This window comes from Mesocricetus auratus, unplaced genomic scaffold (assembly GCF_017639785.1).
Source record: "Mesocricetus auratus isolate SY011 unplaced genomic scaffold, BCM_Maur_2.0 Super-Scaffold_100006, whole genome shotgun sequence".
NCBI classification, from domain to species: Eukaryota; Metazoa; Chordata; class Mammalia; order Rodentia; family Cricetidae; genus Mesocricetus; species Mesocricetus auratus.
This window is the reverse complement of record NW_024429190.1, coordinates 86148455-86170174: the sequence shown is the minus strand read 5'-3', so window position 1 is coordinate 86170174 and position 21720 is coordinate 86148455. Positions and strand designations below refer to the sequence as shown.

Here is a 21720-nt window from a genome sequence, read left to right as displayed (position 1 = left end):
GGTGTGATGGGGACATGTAAGCTCCCACATAAGCACTGGAGGGCCACAATAAAATTGATTAGCTGCCTTGCTCAGCAGGATACCTTTACTTCCTAAATCTCAAATTTCAAGAGGAAAATTATGTGGACATTTTGTAGTCAAAACTACTATTATTTTTTGGCATGGTGCTGGCAACTTTCCTGCTTATGGGCATTAATCCCTACAGAAAACGATTAGAATAGGACTCTGAGTTTTAGGTGATTTGTTGAGTTTTTGTTTGGGTTAGAGGGTTGTTCATTGGTGGTTGTAGTTACTGTGACAGCATCTCACTCTGGGGTCCAGGCTGATCTGGAACTCATTATACAGTACAGACTGACATGGAACTTACAGTGCTCCCCTGTCTCGGCATCTCAGGCATTTTCCACTAAGGCCAGCTTGGATTAGGAGTTTGTTCTACAAAGTTCTCAAAATTACATCTGCAAAAGAAGATTGTGTCAAGTAAGACCCATAAACAGTCCTTTTGCATGCCTTTCCTGACTGCACTCCTGCCACAGGGTTTATGTCTTCCCAGAACATCACATGTGTGGAAACACACACACACACACACACACCACATACATACACCACACACCCATAAACATTACAAACACACACATACACCACACACACACACACACCACATACCCATAAACACCACAAACTCACACATACACTACACATACACACACACACACCACATACATACACCACACACCCATAAACATTACAAGCACACACATACACCACACACACACACACACACCACGAAGCAGGAGCCAGTCATCAATGGAATCTTAAGTTCTGCCCAGAGAGTTCCTTTACGTGTTCTAACCACAATTTCTGGAGTCTTACCCTGCCAACACAACTGCACTTGACTTATTAGCAGTGACTGCGTGGCTAGATAGCCACTTGGCTCTGAGCCAGCTTTTCAGTCCAGGAGCAGACTCTCAGGCAGAGGACTGCTAGGCTTGGAGATGAGTGCTCCATTAAACACCATGTGTGCATTTCGAGATGCTACTGGCATTCTTGTTCTCTACCTGCCAGAAGTCAGTATCATAGCAACAGCTACCACCAGCATTATCCTCACTGTGCAAACAGTGTCTTCAGACATGCTGACCCTTAAAAGACAAAGTGCCTTTCCTCCCCGTCACCAGAGAGAGTCCCAATCACTTTCAACACTGTTAAAGGATGTAGTGAATACCTCGTCATTGTTATAAAGTACTTTACAGACAAGAAAACTAAGGCCGGAAGGTTGACCTGCCCAATGTTCCAGCAAGGTGAGCAATAGAGCTGCAATTTCAGCAGATATGTCTCTTCTTAATCTCCTTTTCATTTTTTTCAAATTAATACAAAGAGGCATTAGAGAACACATTAAAGAAACCATACCGGACAGTGAACATCAACATTTGCTAAGAATAAATGCAACAAAGCCCTAAAATCACTCTAACTAACATCCTTCAGTTACTTCTAATGGAGTAAATAGTTAAATTGTTTCAGGTCTCCTAAAGGGTTGCGTCAGATAAACTCCTTTATAATACACATTCAGGCCAAATAGAGAACTTTGAGGAATTTTTAAGCAACCCACAGATAATGCTTAAGCTCATCAGTGGATACACAGCACTCTGAATGAAAGGCTCGCTGCTGGCTGGCCCCTCTGCTCTAGATTTCATGTCCAGTGCAGGGTAGACATTTGACAAGATAAACGGCAAAGCACCAGAGGGAGTAAGGAAAATGCATGATTACAGAGCTGTTTCTATTGGGTCTATTGTTGCATGTCAGATATTCAACATACACTAATCATTTGGCACCTGTCGTCATGTGCAATTCGTCCTACCAATATTTATTAAACACCTTCTGTGTCGGGTGGGTTAGCAGGTGCTACAAAGGATTAACTAGAGACAGAGCACACCTCTTGTGAAGCACATGGAAGAAAAGAAAGGGAGTAAGCAGCTGCTGAACTAGGTAATTACATCTGGGGAAAACAGGGGAGGAGGCTGTTGGGAGAGAAGTTGAGTTCTGAGGATGGAATGCCTTAACAAGCCAAAACTAGCCAACAGCACAGGTGAGGCTGAGGCGGGAGGGAACACTTAGAACTGAGGGAAAGGACAGCCCCAGCAAAAGGAAAAAAACCTCAGCCAAGGCAAGCAGGGTTGGGCCACCCTAAGGATTCTTCTCTTTGTCTATCAAAACCAAAAGCAAAAGAAAAAACTGGGAGAAGCCATTGAAGAATTCATAAGCAGTGCCATGTCTCAACTACATTTGGAGTTTATTATTTTATTTATCCTATAAAGTATGCCATAGTATCCAATATATAATACATATCATCTACTGTCAATAAGATCAGGCACCAATTCTTAGAAACTAAGTCAGGCTGGCTACCATGTTTTTCGTCTTACTTTTGGAAAAATGAGACAACTTTGGCCAATTACTGTCTCCCTCTTATTAGCAGTAAACGAGTCTTTCACAAAATGGTACTTAAACATTGTATCTCATCATTCAACAAAAGCTTAATGTCTAGAATCTATAAAGAAGCCAAAAAATTAAACACAGAAAAAGAACAGGGGAGAACGTTCATTTATGTCAGAGTTTCTGTGTTGCCCAGATCCTCAATAGCATTTGTTTTCTAGATAGTGTTCATTCTGAGTGGAATGAAATGGAATTACAGTGTGGTTTCGATTCAGCCCAAGCTTCTTGGGTTATACCTGCAATTTCAACACTTAAGAGCAAGACCCTATTTCAAAAAAGGAGGGGGAGGATGAGGAGGACTATGTGGAGGAGGAGGACTATGTGGAGGAGGAGGACTGTGGGGAGGAGGAGGACTATGTGGAGGAGGCAGACTATGGGGAGGAGGCAAGTCATGCCATTTGCAGAAAATGCATGAAACTGGAGACTTGTATTAAGTAAAATAAACTAGATACCCAGAAAGACAAATGCTAGTTTGCTCTCACAGGTGGAAATCTGCACCATAAATTTTTAAATATGTGCTATGAAAATTAGATGGGATTATTGGAGAGAGAAAGAAGAGGGGGAAGAAGAGAGGGTAGGGGACAGATACTGTATGTTTTATCTCAATATGTGAAATCTAGATTTTATGTATATACACATGCTCATTTACACAGTGAAAGTCAAACAACTTGGGAGGAACAAAGAGAGTGACAGGAAGAAGTGGGAAAAGTCACAGACAGCAGAAGCTGAGCTACCAGGCAGTCGACAGGCTTCTGACAGCCAGCCATGCAAGAGGCCACAGGGAGTGGCAGAAACTCAGATGCTAGGTTCCCTAGACATGACTTTCACTAGGTGATTCTTATCCCAGAGCTCTTGATTTTCAATGCAGCCAACCCCCACTTTTGTTTACTCACGTTGTGTCTCTTTTTTATCCAATTCTTTATCCATTCTCTCTCCCTCTCATTTTTTGTTTGGATTTTGTTTTTAAACAAGGTCTTATTGTATAGCCACAGCTGGCCTGTAACTCATTATGTAGACCAGGCTGGCCTCAAGTTCATAGACTTCTGCTTGTCTTTTTCCCAAGTACTAGCATTAACTGCAAATTTTTATGGTTATTTTTAATTTCTTAGCCCCAATAAGTTTGTGAATTAATCCTTGTGAAGTTCAATTTCTCCAGGTTTCTAGTTCCTTCCTCTGGGAACAAAAGGCCCTGACTTTGGTGTTCCTTTCCCCCTTCCTCTTCCTGCTGGTCCCTTTGTTCAATGATGTTTTGACTTCCACCTCTATGCAAAAAGTAAGATTGACAATTTCAGAAATATAACCAGGGAGTGAATGGCTTGCCTGTTCATAACCTACTCTGGGAATCTTTTCTATAATTCTACAACAAACATTTCATATTTTACCCACATTGTCAGCTTCGGAAGGCAAAAGCATGGCCATGCTCTTTCAACAGAAGGAATGAGAGCGAGCGCCTATTGTTTACCAGAACTGAATGGTATAGTTTAACAATCTGGGAAGGAGGAAGAACAGGAGGTGAGAGAGGGAGGGAAGAGAAGGAGGGCGGGTGGGAGAGAGAGAGGAAGGAAAGACAAAGAGGGAGGGTTGGGGGGAGGAAGGGAATAACTAGATCCCCCTTGTTTGGTTTCAGACATTTCAAAACTGCTTTTGGCTGCTTAAAAGTCACTTTGGTACTGGGCCTTCTTGTTAGAGTGTCCTCATGAGAGGTCATGGGACAAGAGTCAAACTTTGGGGAATTGCTCTTCCCCTCAGCTCAGCCATCTAGTGTCTCTCCCTTGAAGGGAGACAGACAGACAGACAGACAGACAGACAGACAGACAGACAGACAGAGACTGTGTGGATTTGCATTAAGTTGGTTTGGTTGCTTTTCTACTGTTTCCTGGTTCTATCCATTGGATGGATTTTTAAATATATATTACAGTCTTATGAGTTTAAAACAGGTCATCAAATCATTGGCTGACACTCAAATCACGAGACAGTCAAGAATAAAAAATAACATGCCACACCTTCCAGTATGATGTTAAAAATTCTATTTTCATATAAACAGTTACTGGAAATTTATCTTCAATAAAAAAGAAAGACTTCTGGAAATTCTAATGACAAAGACAAGCAGCCCTGCTACTGGACTAGAATGCATTGATGTTCTTTGGGTGTTCACACAGTGCCTATGTAAAAACTTTCTCTTCTTACCCCCTCCTCCAACTTCCTACCACCCCAGCATAGGAAACACCAAAACAACAAGAAAGAAAATAAAGACTGGTACTGTGCCTGCCTCAAAAGTGACTCTTCAGGATCTTGTACAAGCAGTGACATAGAAAGTCATGGGGAGACAAAAGCCAGGAACAATGGAAAAAGTCACCCAGTGGCAACTGAATTCCACACCTTCTCCCTGTATCCCTGCAGAGTTCCAAACTTTCTGCAACTACAAGTGATGCCTGCCTGTTGCTTATTTTAGAAGTGCAGAAAAATTGCAAGTATTCCTACAGGTACCGTTGGATCAATGTTATATATGTTAGGGTTCGAACCTGGGACAAATGGATAGCTGATGTGTCCATTAACATTTCATAACAGGCCTGGCTGCCAGGTCCTCCCTGCATCCCTCAGCCCCTACCTGTTACTGAGTATGGATGGCATACCCCGCCTCCTACCCTAAACTTTTCCATCCCGGAGGCTGGACTGCCCTCCCCCGGCTCCTCTGACCCTATATAACTCAGCCATTTGGGCTATGCCAGTCTGTTGGTGCAGGCTGCTCCTCTTGGTCAGCAGCTCCTGTTCCCTCTCCACCACATGGTCCAGCTCAGGATTTCCTAGGTGTCTCTGTCTCTGCTATACTCTCCCTTTTAGCTACTATAACTCTCCTCTTCCATCACACCTAGGAGCAGTCATGTCCTTTCCTTTATTTCTTTTTGTCATGCAATATACTACTACCAGAAAGCTGGCTTTGTCAGCTCCGCCCTGTGTTTGAGACTGGGGAGCAAGGGTGTGCTCTGTGGAAAGCAGACACGGTGCAGCCAGCAGAAAGACACTTGTCTGATTGTTGGAGCCAATTAGAGGAATAACTCAGGCAGAATGAACATGTTCTCCACCCCAAACCTCAATGTCTGCAGTTACTTCGCATCCAAGCTCTCGGGAACACAGAGAGCGCTGTGAAAAAGAAAGTGCAGGTACCTCGTTCCTTTATGCACCCCCGAGTTCTGTCTGTGCTTCACCGTGTGGTTCATAAAGTGGTGACGCTATGAAGACCATCAGATACATCCACTCTCACAGGTGACAGCACCGTTTTCAATAGGGTGGTATTCCTTTCTTTAATCTTAGAATCACTGTGCACACTAAGTCTTCTAATAGCTCCGTCAAAGCCCGTTTTCCCTACTCCTAAATATCTAACTTTTACTATTATAGAATATTGTTAAAATATTTAATACATTTGGCTTTTTATTGAAAAAATTCTATAAAAAGTAGTGTTTTACTGGCTTAAATGTTACTTTAAAATAACACTTTTACTGGCATTTAGTGCACGTTTTATGACAGATGTCACAACCAGCCATAAACATCTACTCCAGGAAGAATTATGACGAGGCTTCAGCCTCATAAATGGTGTATCTCATCATATCTTAAGAAGGATTCTATGCTCATCTGTATTCAGGACTAACCATTCTGAAACACTTAGCGGCCTTGATTTTAGCAGGATTTTCAACCTTGAAGGTCCTGTCTGCCTTTTAGCCTCTTCTGTATGTTTATAGGTGTCATAAATACATTATACAGCACTTTCTAAAATTACTCAGCCACAGAACATTCTGCTTCACATAGAATCTCAAGACATACTTGGTAGAAATGGTGGCTCACCAGGAGGTGGTGGCATACCTCTTTAATCCCAGCACTCGGGAGGCAGAGGCAGGTGGATCTCTGTGAGTTCGAGACTGGCCTGGTCTACAGAGCGAGTTCCAGGGCAGCCAGGGAAACCCTGTCTCAAAAAAAAAAAAAAGAAAAGAAAACAAAAACAGACAAACAAAAATACTGGCTCTCAAACCACCACCCAGGCCTCCCTGTAGCAGTCGAGTCTTCTATTCACCAGAGAAATTAAAACTCTGGATAATACAAGGTGAAAAGAAGAAATCAGCTCCACTAACAGCAGCATCCAAAAAAATAAAATACCTGACAATAATGGAACAAAAGAAATGCAGAACTTGCACACTGGAAACCACAGAATGATCTTGAATGGAATAGTTAATAGATCTAAACGAGTGGAGTACCTTCCCATGCCCCTGGACAGACTGACGAGATGGTCCATCTCTCCGCACTGACTGACAGTGCAACACAAGCCTAGGCGGGATGCCAGCTGTCATCTTTGTAGAAACTAACAAGCTCGTCCTGACACTTATGTAAACCTCAAATGGTGATAGCTCAAACAATCTTGAAATAAAGTTAATCACACTTTCTGTCTTCAAACTCACTACAGATAGGAGTAACCAAGACACTGCAGCACTGGCGTAGGATAGCTACTAAATCAAGGCAATGCGGTTATGGACTCCAAATAAACTCGTGCCAAAAATGGTGTTTTCAACAGATGATGCTGGGAAAACTGGCTGAGCAAATTGAGTCTGAGGTTGGATCCTTTACACCATTTGCAAAATTCACAAAAAGAAAGAAGAGACTTCCTGGAAGAGTCAAAGTATAAAACTGAGAAAAGCAAGAACAAATCTGTGACCTTGTATTGGGCAACAAATGATTAAATATGCCATTAAAGCCCAAACAACACAAAGAGACTGCAAGAGAGAAGGGGGGTGGAAAGGAGAAAGGAAGGGACCAACTTCACCCAAAGTAAAAACTTTTGTGGAAAAAATACCATTAAGACTATAAAAAGATAATCTGAGGTGTAACTCAGTTGCTAAACTTGTTGTTTAGAGTGCCTGGAGTCCAGACTTCCAGGTTTACTCCCTAGCACCACATAAACTGAACCTAAAACCTCCTTTCTGCACTTCCATGTCTTAGAAGGTGGACATAGGAAAATCATAAGTTCAAGGTAAGCTTGTAATACATGAAATTCTGTCTTTAAAAAATAAGAAAGAACAAATAATAAAAGATAACCTTAGGCCAGGCACAGTGGTGCATGCCTTTAACCCCAGAATTTAAGAGGCAGAGGCAGGTGAAACTCTGTGAGTTCAAGGCCGGCCTGCTCTACAGAACTAGTTCCTAGCATGTAGGGCTACATATTGAAAAACCTGTCTAATACCAAAACCAACAAGATAACCTATGGAGTAGGAGAAAGTATTTGCAAGTGTATTGGATGGTTTTATGTCAACTTAGCACAAGCTAAATGCATTTGACAGGAGGGACCTTAAGTAAGAAAATGCCTCCTTAAGATTAGGTTGTAGAAACAGATATAGAGACCCATAGCCAAACATTAGGCTAAGCTTGGAGAATCCTGTTGAAGAGAGGGAGGAAGGATTGTAAGAGCCAGAGGGTCAAGGACATCACAAAAGAACCCACAGAGACAACTAACCCAGGCTCATAGGAGCTCATAGAGTCTGGACTGACAGGCAGTCTACATGGAACCCACCTAGGCCCTCTGCATGTGGGTGACAGTTGTGTAGCTTAGTCTACTTGTGGGATTCCTAGCAGTGGAAACCAGTCCTGTCACAAATTCTTTGACTGGCTTTTGGGAACCTATTCTTCATACTAGGTTGCCTTGCCCAACCTTATTACAAGGGGAGGAGCTTAATTCTATGCTAGACAACTTGGTATGCATGTTTTGTTGATAGCTATGAGAGGTCTGCCCCTTTCTGAACAGGGCAGGGGCAGGGGAGGTGGGGGAAGAGAAGGGAGGAGAGGAGGGAGGGGAAACTGCAGTTGGGATGTAGAATAAATAAACAAATTTAGATAATAATAATAATAATAACAAAGATCAGGCCTGTAGGGCACTTTCTTAATGAGTGAACAAATGGGGAAGGGCCCAGCCCATTGTGGTGGAACCACCCTTGTCTGGGTCCTGGGTGCTGTATAAAGGCAGACTGAACAAGGCATGGGGAATAAGCCAGTAAGCAGCACTCTCCATGGCCTTTATATCAGCTCCTGCCCCAGATTCCTGCCCTGTTTGAGTTCCTGTCCTGACTTCCTTTGATGATGAATGATATGGAAGTTTAAGCCAAAAAAACCCCTTTCCTCCCATGTTGTGGAATATTTGTTTAACTATGTAAAGATGTGTTGCATTTGTTTAACCATGTAAAGATATGCTGCTCCTTTACATTGCCTGCCTACGGCATCTGATTATTCTAATAAAAAGCAAAATAGCCAATAGCAAGGGAGGAGGTATAGGCAGGACTTTCAGGCAGGGAGAGTAAGTAGGAGGAGGAACTTAGTTTAGGAAAAAGGAGAAAGAAAAAAAGATGCTAGGGGACAGACAGACATGAAAGAAGCAGGAAAGTAGGACATACAGAATGAAAGAAAGGTAAAAAACCCTGAGGCAAAACATGAATAGAAATAGATTAAATTAAGTTAAAAGAGATAACAGGACAAGCCTAAGCTAAGGCCAAACATTCATAATTAATAAGTCTCTGTGTCTCTATTTGGGAGCTGGTTGATAGCCCAAAGAAAATTCCAACTATATTCCCCAACTTGGTTTTCGGTCATGCTGATTCATCACAGCAATGGAAATCCTAAGACAGTAAGCTACACACACACACACACACACACACACACACACACACAGATAATAGTGGACTTGTTTTAAGAATATATAAAGAACTCTTACCACTCACAACAAAAAGACAACCCAATTTAAAATTTAAAAAATAAAAATGAGCAAGGTAGTTGAACTAACATCTCAGCAAAGATGGTATGCAAATGGCTAATAAAAACCCGAGAAAGGGTTCAATAATATTCATGCATAGAATTACCATTTGACTCTGCAATCTTCTTCCTAGATTATGCTCAAAATAATAATAATAATAAAATGTTTGTAGTTTCCATACGATGGGAACAACTCAGATGCACATCGGCTGACTAAGGGGGGGATGGAGTATATTGAATACAGCAAATAATTATCTACATTAAAATATCATTTGACGTGCGTTGTGTCTATGACCTGGGGCCCAGATTTTGTCCTTGCTGGCAGTAAATAGGGAACATGACTTCCAGATTTATGTGCTCCCCTTCTGGGGTTTTCCTCAGCCCTTCGACTTCCTGCTATGTTCAGGTTCTGGAATGTCTGTAGCTGACTTCAAGGATCTACTGAAGCAAGGAACTGTATTTGAAATCTTCAGTTATGTTCTCTTTATTTATTGTGTTTTTAAAATGTCCTTATTCCCAACCATTGCATTCACAATTTTCTGTATATTGAAGCATCAATAAAATAATTCTGTATCACAAAAAAAAAATATCATTTGACGCCAGGCATCCCAGCACTCTGTGATCTCTGTGAGCTCGAGGCCAGGCTGGACCGACAGCCTCCAAAACAATACAGAGAAACCCTGTCTCGTAAAAACCTATATACATACATATATATATATATACATACATATCATTTGACTAAATGAGGAATGAAGTGCCAAAGCCACAATTGGACAAAAAAATCCTGAAACAGCATCAGAGATGAAAGAAGCAAGTCTCAAATCACATGTCTACATCTAAGTGAAATATTCCAGATGGACTCACACAGAATAGTGGTAAAGGCTGGTGAGGGAGACAGGATCTCATGGTCCTGATGGAAACTTCTAAAAACGATTGTAGTAAAGGCTGTTCAGCACAATGAACACCTCATAAACTTTAAATGTGGACTGTATGATAGAAGAAATGTCTCTCAATTAGGTCAATCCCCTTCAGCTCTGCAGCATAGGCTTCCACATGTAACCAGCAGGACATTTCTTCCAGGGAAACCACTTGTTATTGAGTCATGGAGACCTAGGGAGCTTATGTGGACTTATAATGTTGTACCAAACTGTTCTCAAAAAGTAGTGAGCTGCAATATGAAAAATAAATCATCCAGAGACTGATATTGGGGTTCAAACTTCAAGCTGAGTATCAGAAAAGCAAAGCAGCTGGCTACTAGCTCTCACCTCTAGCTCAGGTTGAAGGGGCTGATCCACACATGAACTCTTTACCAAGTCTCAAACTGCTGCCTCTCTTCAGAGTAACTGGAAAACAAATGCCTGATACTGAATCTTTTTCCTGTCTTCAATACCTCTCATGAGTCCGGAGATTAAAGGGGGGAGCTCTGTTACTCTTTTAGACTGATTCCATCTTGTGTAAGCCTGGATAACCTTGAACTCCAAGAGCACCATCTGCCTTGTCTCATGAGTCCTGGGATTAAAGGTGTGTGCCACCACTATCTTATCTCTGTAGCTTGAGGCTGAATTTGCTTTTCTGAATCCTCAGTCAAGCTTTAATAAGTCATAAATAATATATCACTACATCGTGCTTATGACCCGAATTCTCAGACATGGGCTCCTGTGGGCATCCCTGACCTACATACAACATAGCTCACATGAAACACTGCTTTCCAGAATTGTGGCACCTGAGACACCAGTGGAGAACACCCCTGTGGGAGTGGCTACTCAGAAGTAGTTGGCAGACAGAACAGAAGCAATGAAGGGGACATCTCTTCATGCAGACAGGTGCTGCAAGGAAGACTCAGGTCGTGATGCCACACACTTTTAATCCCAGCACTTGGGAGGCAGAGACAGGTGGATCTCTGAGAGTTCAAGGCTAGCCTGGTCTAGATAGTGGAATCCTGGACAGCCAAAGCTCCACTTTGAGGTCCTGTCTCAAAATTAAAATAAAACAAACAATGATGGGGGAAGTCCTTCTGTGTACATGTTTGTCTTATTGGTTGATGAAGAAAACACTGTTGGCCAATAGGGAAGCAAGATAGGTGGTACTAGGAGTCAAGGAGGATTCTGGGAAACAGAGGCACAATCAGTCACCATGTAGGATACGAGAGAAATAAGAGGTCTGGACCCTTTCTCCAGTAAGAGAAGACCATGTGGAAATACTAAAATTAGTAGTTATGGGTTAATAATTAAGTCAGAGCTAGCCATTAAGAAACCATATCAAATGGCCAGCAGCTTCATAATTAATATAGCATCCTGTGTGTTCATTTGGGACTGACGTGGCTCTGGGACCAGGCTGGCAGGGAGAAGGCATATTACAAAACAGCATTAACAAACACCCAATAAACAAAACAAGACAAAGTTAGAGCAGGTTGGGATTCAGGAAGGGCCATGGAAAGAGAGAGAGAGAAGGAGCAGGCCTGAAGACGAGAACTGAAGTCAAGCAAGAGAACCAGAGCTAAGTCAAGAGAGGCTCAAATCAGTCAAGTTTAGTCTAAGAAGCAGCTGAAGCCCAACAGCATGTCCCCTAGACAACTCCAAAGCAAGCAGCCATGGAGCCACCAAGGTGACACAGAAAACTGGGGTGAGAAACATAAAGCAAGATGTGGATAGTTTCTGCAATGACATGGGGGAAATTTGGGAGTCACAGGAAGGCGACTCAAGATTGAGGCCAAAAATATAACTAGGATTAGAGATGTGGTCACAGGTCAGCCTATAGGGCCGGGAGCCTGAATTTGGTTCTCAGCACCCACAATGAGTGGCTTACAATTGCCTGTATCTCCAGCTCATCTACTTTACAATCTTAAATTTTGACTCATTCTAGCTGGAAAATATAAACTGTAAGCAATTTCTATCTTTAACTCGAACACTAAATCTAGCTAGGGCCTATATGATAAATAAGTATATAGTAGAGCTTGTTATGGTATGATGAAATACCACACTGAAAATTAGTTTCCCTTCTCAGTTAGCAGTGTATCAAGATCATGCTAGCAGGTCATTCCCATTAGGCAAATGCGAAGTTAGGGGAGCCAGGGGCTAGAGTTCAAGCCTAAAAGAGAACTTCAGAGACTTGGCAGAGAGAAAAGAAACAACAGTAACAACCAACTTATAAGTATTTACTGACACAAATCACGTAATATTTGTAGAGGCCCCCTGGAAGGAAAGTCGGACTTAATGCTTTGTCCTTGACTTCAAGGACATTTTAAGTATGGAGCCTGGTATTTAAAAATAAATGAGAATCATTTATTCATTCAACAAACATTGACTGAGTTCCTACTAGGCTGAAGTCTGGTGAATATGAAGGAATTGTCCTGTCTTGATTATATTGTCTATCTTGTATGCCTTTCATGTGTGAAATATTTTCTAAGAAATTATTTTAAGTGGTAATTAAACTGTTCAGTTTCAGTGTTGGTTGATGGTAACTATTGATACTATTGATTTTAGGATTTTTCTATAAAATTGGATTTTTTAAAAACATTAACCTTGTGCAATGGTATGTGTGGTCATCAGAGGGCAATTTTTGTGGAGTTGATTCTCCCTTTCCACAATGTGGTTTCTGGGGCTTGGATTCAGGTTATCAGAGTTGGCAACAAGTGTCCTTACCTGGTGAGTTATCTCACCTATATCAGGTTTTAATTAAATATATAAATATATATATGTATATATATTAATTACATGTAATTAAATATATATATGTATATATTTATCCTGAAAACAGACCTAGAATTAGCATTAAGTGAAAATTAGCTTTTCAACTGATCCTAAATTAAAATTTAAAAAACCTGAAAAAGGGGTTTGGGGGGGTTTGGGGTATGCAGGCATTTAATTACTTTTGCATACTTTTGCATTGCCCTTTCAAAGTGCCTGGAGTTTGAACCCTAGCACACCCAGTGAGCGGTCAGTGAGCAAGCTGTTGAGTGTCCTAAAAGACACAAGCGCTAAGCTGAGCTGTGGGCAAAGTTCTTGCCTCGTCTGCGTGGGGTCCTAGGGTGAGGCCCTGGTACTGAAAAGGGAAGGTAAGATTTGTTCTCCTTGCTGTCTCTGGACAGAGTCCCCATCACATGTGCCCAGTGTAACTCTTACATACTGCCTGATCTGGGTTCCTCATAACCGGGCTGCTTCTAAGCCGACAGACGATGAGCTGAGGACTATGGCGGTAGCCTTTTCTGATCCTCTTGGCCATGTTGCTCAGCTCACTACTCAGGGCCACCGGCGCTGTTAAATTCTCAACACGAAACCTCTGCCCGATGGAAAGTTCACATCCAGTGCAGAGATGACAGGCAGGGGAGCTGTTTAAGTTAAAAAAGAAAGACGACAAGGGAGTTTTAATGCATGCCTTTCCTGTGTGTTCAGGCACAGGAAGCACCAAGCCTGGTGTGCTCCTGGCAATTTCTGTGGCTTAGAAACCAGCTCTATTCAACGTGTTTCTTGTCAAGCTCTGACCACCTCCATCCTGCTCAGACTGCTCCTTTTAGCCCCCTCCTCCTTCCCTCCTTTCCTTAAAATGCAATTGAACAGCTGGCAAAACTCCAGGTCTGACTCCATTCCAGGCCTTCAGAGAAACGGCAAAGACTCCCCAGCTTCAGCATGCCCAGGAGCTGGGAAGAAGGATGGACAGTCAGACGGACTGTCAGCTCAGGCCCGGAATCGGAAGCCAGCATGAGCCAGTGTTGCATGCAAGTGATGCCCCTGAAGGCTGAAACCGGATGGCATAGCAGCTAACACAAAGGCACAGGCTCTCCAGGTGCAGCCACAAGGCACCTGTGGGGACTGGCCTGAGGCGCGTCCCCTAAGGAGTACATGACTCGCTTCATAGAACAAACCGCCTTGGCAGTTGAGCCTCGTCTCCAAACCGCCCCTTGTTTGGGAGTTCATTGTTACTTCTCCTCTCCTCAGCTAATAACCTGCCTCTTTTTACTGGGAAGTGAATTAAGTTAAAACCATCAAAGACTTCCAGCAGCGAGATGGCCAGTTCCTCTTACCCATATCCACTTTGCCACTGATTCTCAGCAACAGCAAAGATGGCTTTCTCTGACGCTGAAATCCATCTTGTTTCCCCGCAGCAGCTTTGACTCTATCAGGAAATGCCATGTTATCCTGTTCATTTGAATACACCTCTGCCGTGGCTCAGCTAATTCTGCCCTCTGGACAGCCTGTGATCGCACCTTGTCTCTTACTCGGCCTCTCGGACTTTTTCACCGTTCCAGGGAGGCTGCCACATTTGGCTCAAAGCGGCTGCCATTCTCTGCATCAGTCTTCTCTGTGGTTCACATCAGGAGGCTCCCCTCGTCTCCCATTACTGTCTTCATCACAAGCCCATCCTCCTTCACTCCAGACCTCTTCTGCTCCTATGGTAGATCAAGCTGATCCCCCCACGCCCACCCAGCCTCTTGGATACGCCCACGTGGTCAAGGAGCTTGCACACGGCTCCTCTCACTGTCCGGAGTCCCAGACACCTGCCGGGATCTTGTTCTAGGTGCTGGGGATTCAGGAATACATGACTACCTGGGGATGGGAGTGAAGCGATCAGGTACGGGGGATGCAGGAATAGATGGGGTGGAAACAGGAAGTAGCAAATAGATACCAGGTGGTGTAAGAAAGTCTGGCCAAGAGAGTGGGAAGGTGCGCTCTTTTATTTGTGGGGTCAGAAACGCCCTCCTTTTGAAAGCTGCCGCCTGGGTAGAGACCTGAAGGAGAAGGAGACTCACCGTGGGAGCAGGGTGGGGTCCCAGGAGGAGGGAAGGTCAAGCGAGGTCAAGGCAGGGGCTGCAGTGGTGATCCCAGAACCGTGAGGAGCAACCCAGAGGTGGAGGAGGGCAAGGCCTAGGAGGCAGCAGGTGCCAGGTCCCGAAGACTCAAGTATTCTCCAAGGAACTGGTTTTACAGCCAGTACCAGAGCTCCTGGGATCTGAGCAAGTGGCATGCACTGACTTGGTGCTCTTTTGTTCCAGCCTGTGTCTCCAAATTACCCAACGGCCTCTCCTACCCGTGACCCCGGCAACTCTCGTTACCTCTAAAAAATTATTCTTTAAATGCAGCTGGAATTGCAATATTAATTTTCTTTAATTTTGTGTTTGTTGTTTTGTTGACTTCATTTTGAGAGATGTTCTCACTGTGTGCCCTAGGCCGGCCTTGAACTTGAATCCTGCTTCGATCTACAGCATCACCGTGCTGGCCCAATACCACTATTCTCAAGGTCCTGGTTAGCAACCACTGACTGTCTACGGTTACAATTATCGTTTTAAGATGAAATTTCCAAATGCTGAAAATAATGCAGTATTTACAGTTTGATTATAATCCAAGTAACAGAGGTCTTAAGACAAGATTGGCCATAGCTTGGAACAGGAGTCTTCTATTTCCCAGGCTGCAAGAGGTGTGCCAATGGCTTCCAACAATGTTTCACACCATCGCTGTCATTTTATAGAGAGAGTGGAGAGGCTTGAAAGCTGACCAGGTCTGGGCCACACGTGCTCCAAGGCCCTTTGAGTAGCTGAGGCTGGTGAGGCAGTGCCAGTCCCAGAGTGAACAGAGCCAGTGCCCCAGCTCCAAGACCCGGCTTCTGCTCCCTGCTTCTCCACCGAACCCTGAGAAGCACACAAGCGTGTTCCTATTTGGTAGGACATTCATTTTATATCATTGCAAAGGAAATCAATGACTTCATAGAGCCTCCTTTCCAAGGGTATACATTCTGATGGTTAATACCTTAACTAATAACCAGAATTGCTCACCTGGTGTGTAGGGTGGGGGTGGGGTGGAAGGTTTGGGAAGTTTAGGCCTGCTCATCCATACTCCAGGGAAACTGGTTATTCCTGAAACTTTAAAAAATATCCCTGTGCTTATAAAGAAAATAGCACACCCGGGCATTATCTAGCTAACGAGCTGTTTATCCACGGCCCAGGGCCGGAATGTTAAGGTTGCCTAATAATGAAGGAACTTGTTCCACTCAGAAACCTTGTTCTGCTTCCAGCTGTAGCCAAAGCAGGAGACACAGGGCTGGCTACCCAGCTCCTGCTCTGACATACGTGGATAATGGGAAGAGGCAGAAGATTGCCGGTTCTTCGTTTTGTTAGTTCCTGCCAGAAGGATCCTGGATTCCTGACTACCAGGAAACAGACTTGAGAAAGGTGTAGATGAATTCCACCCTGGGCATCTGCATGCATGACTCTGGGACTCCACTTAATGGTAGGAGATGGATCTGGAATTCAGGGCAAGGACTGGCCGTGGACCTGGGGGACTGGGGCAGGGGCAGCTTGCAACTCAGGCAAAGGGCTTCCAGCTGATGCAGGAAAGTTGACCTCCTGGACAAACGGGCCCTGGGAGATTTGTGAATCCAGGCTGAGGAGAAGCAGCCAGTCGGTGGCTGAGCCTAGGGGCTTGCAGAGAAGGAGGAAAACCGTGATGTGGTCCCAGGTCCCAGCAGTGTTGCCTCCTGGGTTAAACATCCCATTCAAAAGGCAACAGCCTAAGGAAACTGCCTGCGACTCCAGCTCCTGCTTTTTGAGGCAACAGCGGAAGCTGTCTGGTAGATTCGTTAACAATGATGGAAACATACGTCCTACAACTAAGCTAAAACTCCTTTAGAAGCTAGGCCTCTGGGAAACAATGGGGAGTAAAGAGGTGAAAGGTATTCCAGAAATTGGGTTGTCTTTAACTCCCTCTGAACAAAGTAAGTTCATCACAAGACCAGTTTCGATGAATTCCCTTGAGAATCACCAAGAAACACATTAAACCCCAGCCTGTACAATACCCTAAGGTGGAGGGGGCACAGGCTTCGGAAGGTCTCAACAAGCAGACAAGCCCCTCCTCCACGAGCCACATTCCTTTTCCAGCTGCAAGCCAGACCTACCAGAGCCAAGCTGGAGCACTCCCTAGGGACAAGCAGGAATGCAAAACAGAGCAGAACTGAGTGCTGCGAAGATTCATATCCAAGCCGGTTTTATGAGGCTAACAAAGGACGTCAGAACAACTAAGACCAACTGGAGCACAGCCCCGTCTGGAAATCGCTGAGGTTGAATGAAGTGCTCCAGTTAATTAGAATTTCCTTTTGGAGGGAAGAGAACAGTGTTCAACAAAGCTATTAGCTGTTTGGAACCTGGGAGAGAAACCCAGTAACTTATTAAGGTTTGAAGAAAAGTAATAAAACTCATTTATGATCTGAGTTCTTAAAACCTCTACTTCATTTTATATGCTCATAGTCTCTGTTCTTTCTTTCCTCCCTCCCCTCTCCTCCCCTCCCCTCCTCACATCTCCTCTCCTCTTCCTCCCTCCTGCATCTCCTCTCCTCCTACGATGAATACAGTCTCATATTGTGGTCCCGGCTGGTCTTGAACTTGTAGCAATCCTCCTGCCCAGAGTGCTGGGATTTCATGTGTCACATCTCCGTGTCCAGCTTAAGACTCCATTCTTATCTTGAAATTCACAGGCATGGATGGAACTGGGAGAAACCATTCTGAGTGAGGTAACCCAGTTACAGAAAGACAGGAAGGGTGTGTACTCATTCATATATGTATATTAGACATGGAACAAAGGATTACTAGACTACAACCCACATCACGAGGGAATCTAGGAAACAAGGAGGACCCCAAGAGAAGAACGCATGATCCCTCGAAGAAAGGAAGGGGGACAAGAACCCCTGAGGAAATTGGGAGCATAGGGGGATAGAGGAGGGAAGTGGGAAGGGGATAGGGGAGAAGGGGAGGGGGAGGAGAACAGGAGAGATCAGTAGGTCTAAGACAGGGAGGAATAGAGGAGGGCAAGAAAGGAGATGCCTTATAGAGGGAGCCAGTAAAGGTTTGAGGAGAGGTCTGGCACTGGGGAAATGTTCAGGGATCCACAGGGATGACCCCAACTAAGAATCTAGGCAGTGAAGGAGAGGCTACCTTTGATGCCCCTCCCCTATAATGAGACTGATGACTGCCTTGGTTGCCATTCCTAGAGCCTTCATCCAGTAGCTGATCTAAGCAGAAGCAGGCACCCACAGCTAAACATTGGGCCACACTTCTGGAATCCAGTTGCAGAGAGGGAGGAGAGATGAGCAAAGGATCCAAGACTGTGCTGGAGAAACCTGCAGAAACAGTTGGCCTGACCTAGTCGGAGAGCAGGGGAAACCAGCATTGGACTGAACCAAGCCCTCTGAATGTGGGTGCCAGCTAGGAGGCCTAGGAAGTCTATGGGACCTCTAACAGTGGAGCCAGAGTTGATCCCCGAGTCACAAATGGACTTTGGCAGCCCAGATACACAAAAGCGGTACTAGGCTCTCCCCCAAATGATGTGAAGGACTTTGATGGTCCCCCGTGGGAGGGCCTCACTATCCTTGGAGGTGGGTTGGAGGGTTGGTGGGGGGCATGGGAAAATGGAAGGGTGAGGGAATGGGGGAATTGATATGTAAAATAGTGTTTCTATAATAATAATAATAACAATAATAAAAGACTCAGTTCTTACAACGTGGTGGATGCTGTAAACAGCGAGAGAAGATGAGGCTGTGCTTCCCTCCTACCCCTGAGCACCTGCTCACACTGTCGGTGTAAGCCACAGCTCTCAGGATTGAGAGAGGGCTCATTCTAGAGCCAGAGAGCAGTGACCACAAACACAGCTTTAGATCACCCCCAAACCATGTCCCATTGTAGACGTGGTTTCATAAAGTGTTTATTGTCAAAGAACCAAAGTCATAAACCAAGGCTCTTTCCAAGTACATTTATGGGACTATTGGGCCAGAGTGTCACAGGAAAACAGTATGTTTAGATGCTCTCTGATGACATCCTAAGCTTTGATAGGTGAACAACAGTGGTCTAAACCAATATGTCCCGAAAGGACAGTGACAAGGTTAGATCAGACCAGAAGAGGAGACTGTCGAATGGCTAGAAAGATCCCTCTGGACCTGCAATGTCTCAGCCCTCCATCACCACCGCATCCTCAACGCCTTGGCAGCCAGTTGTTTCAGCTGTGCTAGCTGGAGTCTTCCAGTCCTAGGCTGCAAAGCTTCTTTCGTGGACCTTAAAACCTTATGCAAGAGGGCAATCATCATAACCTGTCACTCAGCCCTGGAGTAGCTTCTGGCATACTGAGGATACCAGGGTGACAGTATCCGTGTCAGCCATCAACTATGATGCCAAAATGACTGTGTGAGTAAATGCAAATTTCTGGGGGGAATCTTTTTAGTATCAAAGAAAATCCCTATGGATCTAGGAACTTCTGGGAGGTCCTGGTGGGCAGGAAGAGAACCCATAGCTCTACACAAGAGGCCTCTTGCTGAATGATAGAGAGCAACTGAATGCCTCTTCACAGACTGGCACAGCAGGGTGACACTCAGATCTAGGTTGCCAAGGGGCCAATTCCCCACTGGCATAGCAGGGTTCCCATTTTAAATCCTTGCACAAGGATGTTATCTGTGTGCGGCACTGGCAGGTGGGGGTGGTGGGCTGGTGCCTATCATCAAACTCCAGCATTGGTATGTACTCAGCAGATGTTTTCATAAACTAAATGAACTAATTTCAGCTCCCATCCTGCTGTGAGCCTATCATGAAACACTAGGCATGTGATTAGGCTCGTGCCTTGACTTTTCCATCTGCTTAGTAGGCATGGGCCCTGGTAAAAGGACTGAGTGAAAGGTTCTCAACAATTTAGAGTTGCCTCTGCTTCGTTTGTTCTAAACCATGGGCAGGTGTCAAACTGTCAGTGTCAAAATGGCACCATTATCTTCAATGTCTTTCTTCTTACCAAAAAACCTTCTCTAGCTTAACACAGTGGCTCATGCCTGCCATCCCAGCACTCTTAGAGGCTGAGGAAGGAGGACTGCCAAGATTTCAATGCCAACCTGAGCTACAGAGTGAGACCCTGTCTGTAGGGAGTGATTTTACCTATCCCTAAGCTCTGACCACTCCTGTGTGGGTGTGTTCATGGATACGTAGAACGTGTACAGTGGTAAGTAGAACTAGGGGGGAGGGGACTCTCTCTCTTTGGGTTTCAGTTTTGACCTGGAGAGCAGCTGTGACCTTTGGTTCTTGGATTTCTTGGTGTTCAAGTAAGTGATTTCTCTTTCAGTAAATATCTTAGGACATTCTCTTTTGTGTAGTTTAATATTTCTGCATTACCTGTCTTCATTTCTTCTCCCATTGCTATGATAAAACTATCATGATAAATGCAACTCAAGGGAGAAGGGGTTTACGTGAGCTCATAGTTCAAGGCTATAGTTCTTGATGACTGGGAAGTCAAGACAACGGCCAATCACATGGTGTCCCCAGCCAGAGAGAAGAGAGCAACGAAAGCTACTGAGCAGCCCCCCCCCCTTTTCTATTTAACCATTTGGGGATCTGCCACATTTCCCCCTCCAGCCAGAGAATGGCGGCACTCACAGTGGGCAGATCTTCCCACATCAGTGTAATCGAGTCCCACACATGCCTGTCTCCTGGGTGATTATAAATTTTATCAAGCAGACAATTAACATTAACCACAGACTCCATCATCAACAAACTAGGGTGTGTATTCATGAATGTCAGAACTATTCTATGTTTTCCTTTTTAAGATAGTTTTGTAATTTGTGTATATACGCATTTTACCTGTTTGTAAGCCCGTGAGTCACATGCATGCAGTGCCCATGGAGACCAGAAGAGGGTGCTAGAGCTCTTAGAACTGGAGTTATGGCCACTTGCCAGCCCTACTGTGGGCGCTGGGAACATGGGACCTCTACAGGAACAGTCAGTGCTCAAACCACTTGAACCATCTCTCTATCCCCAAAGCCTTTGAGACATGATTTTATGTATATATTTTCTTGGCCAGACTAAAACTTGTAGCAATCCTCCTGGCATGTAATCACCATGCAAGGTTCTAATTAGTTTAGAATAAGAATTCCCCACATTGATATTCAAGTATCCGAAAATCACTACTGCATCTTCCTCAGATGGCCCCACCCAATGTTCTTCAGCCTGAGTTTTGGGGGCTGGGTAAATAACTCCTGACACCAGCTGACAAGGAACCAATGCGATGGGGAAACAAGTATTTTAATTAACAGGAGAAAGCGCTTACACACAAGCTGGGAAGATGAGAAGCGTGGCCGGCTTCTGAGAGAGAGAGAGCGAGAGAGAGAGAGAGAGAGAGAGAGAGGGGGGGCTTTTGCTTTCTCTTCCCCTTATATCCTCACCTGTCCCCCGTACCCCATCCACGCCCCTTTGGGACGTGGGCAGTATTGTCGGCTCACCCCTACAATTCCCCTTTTAGTCTAAATAAGATATTTAAATTTGATACAAAGCTCAAACATATGCAACATTTATACAGAGAAGGTGATAAACAAGTTATAATCTACTTATATTCTAAACTAAGCATATCTATCCCATCTAAGTCCTAAATTTATCTGAAAGAGATGCCCAAGTCTGAAACCTCCTTTTTTCATTATTTGGTACAAACTGAACCAGATGAACAA

At 44.3% G+C, this 21720-nt stretch overlaps 1 long non-coding RNA gene across 1 annotated transcript; it reads right to left on the bottom strand.

Annotated features, from left to right (window-relative positions):
- Positions 1–15: 15 nt before the first annotated feature.
- LOC121140920 lies at positions 16–15159 on the bottom strand. Its single transcript, XR_005877875.1, has 3 exons — positions 14288–15159; positions 13393–13594; positions 16–455 (listed from the first exon to the last, which is right to left on the bottom strand). It is a non-coding gene; the product is annotated as an uncharacterized LOC121140920 (long non-coding RNA).
- Between the last annotated feature and the right edge of the window lie 6561 nt (positions 15160–21720).